We start from the raw sequence: 2,092 nt of genomic DNA, 5'->3' as shown, positions 1-2,092 counted from the left end.
CATGGCATGTTGGGATATCCAGAGTCCCCTACATGGAAACATCATGTAAATGAGTGGGTCAGGAGATGCCGTAAGAGCCAAAGATACCGTAAAACACAGGACCAACAGAGTATACCCACCAACAAGACATGCTCGTTCGTTGTGCAGCCGCAGCATCATTTGTGGCACCCTGCTACGCCTCATGATGTAGGCATCGTGTGCTGATCCTGGAAAACGTGCACAGACATGGGAAATCAGCATGTTAGCAAGACACACCACAAGGGCATTTATTGAGGGGAAATGTTTACAGTTGCGATAGGCTTGCTCCTGTGCCTGTGGTGGTACCAAAGCCACATCAATGGACCCAATGACATGGGGCACCCCTCCCACGGCATAGAAATCACCCTTGACATCTGTCAACTCCTCAGGAGTAGGAAATTTGATGAATTCATCAAGGTGCTCCAACATGGCAGCCAAAACATCACGCAGGACACGGCTGAACATTGACTGTGACATCACACCAACATCAGCTATGGTCAACTGAAATGTACCTGTGGCAAAAAAATGTAGGGCTGCCATCACCTTCATCTTGGGGATCGCGGTTGGAGGTGTGGTGCCAGCTTTTCGGTCAAGTCCTCAATCAACTGTTGAGTGAATCTGTAGCGTCGGATGCAGGCACGTTCCCTCATGGCAGCCAAGTCTGGCATTGGTCTTGGGACAGGCGGTGCCCTGCAAGACATTGTTAGGAATAATGAAGATTGAGAGTCTGCCAACATCAATGTCAATGAACGTAGCACATGCTAAACTACTACTAAACATCAGGTAACTATGGAGTCTGGTGTGTGCAATACATCCAGGACACATATTCCAGCTTGCTGGCACTCCTACGAAAAGCCAGATACACCTGTTGATTGTCAAGTCTACATGACATGCCCTGAAATGAGCTGGGGGCAAGTCTGAGTGAACAGCCAGAGATATCACCGGAGTGACACACATCCACATAGCTGCATTGGAAGGATGTCATCTCATCCAGACAGTTGACTGCAAGGCACACGCACAGGTCACATGGAATGTCAAATGTACATATGAAACACATTACGATCAAGGGGGGCACGTGACAACAAATAAACACAGCCATTGAGACGACGCAGACATGTATGGCTGGGAAAATATGATGGCCGATGCACACAGACCCTACAGCCGTGGGAATCCCCATGTGGCATGGTGTGCATAGATGTGTGCCATGCCCATCTCCACACAGACCCATGTTGGATGCACCAACAGCAGATGCAGTTGACGGAACACTAACAGCAAGCTCACGGGAACACATGACACACACCTGACACATAGGGGCACGCTGATCGTGACATGTCAGTTGATAGAGTTTCCCGGTCCATGGCATCAGGAGACAGGTGCGGCTGTTGATGACTGTGCCATCCCACTGCTGCTGTGCATGACACAGTTGGACTACAGACACACATGTGGCAAGTGTCAAGGTGATGTGTGCCACATAGTGCCCCATCACACATGACATTTGTACACAGGTCATCACACATCAATTGTGCAACTAGATGAGATGACCTGTGCAATATCACTGGCTGACACACCTAGGGCCTGCACATGAAAGTATGCGATGACAAGTACTTGATGGACATCCTTGTGCGACTCGTAGCCCTCCATTCCTGGCATGTGTACGCCTGTATTACCATTGTAAGCGTGTGAAACGCACCGTACACCCGCAATCATCGCGTGTGTACGCTTCGTTTCACTATTGTACTTGTGCTGTAGGGGTACGTGTGAAACACACCGTACACCCGCAATCATCGCGTGTGTATGCTTTGTTTCACTATTGTACTTGTGCCGTAGGGGTACATGTGAAACGCACCGTACACCCGCAATCATCGCGTGTGTACGCTTTGTTTCACTATTGTACTTGTGCCGTAGGGGTACGTGTGAAACGCACCTTACAACTGGTGCCTGTAGGGGTACGTGTGAAAAGCACCGTACCTGTGTGTGGATTTCAAAATTACATAGGGGACACATAAGGGACAAGTATTAGGCCCTAAATGCATGCTGGTTGTCATGGATACAGAGTTTTCAGTTGAAATGTGTC

The sequence above is a fragment of the Triturus cristatus genome, chromosome 6 (assembly GCF_964204655.1).
Source record: "Triturus cristatus chromosome 6, aTriCri1.1, whole genome shotgun sequence".
Taxonomy (NCBI): Eukaryota; Metazoa; Chordata; class Amphibia; order Caudata; family Salamandridae; genus Triturus; species Triturus cristatus.
Note: the sequence above shows the minus strand (reverse complement) of the source record.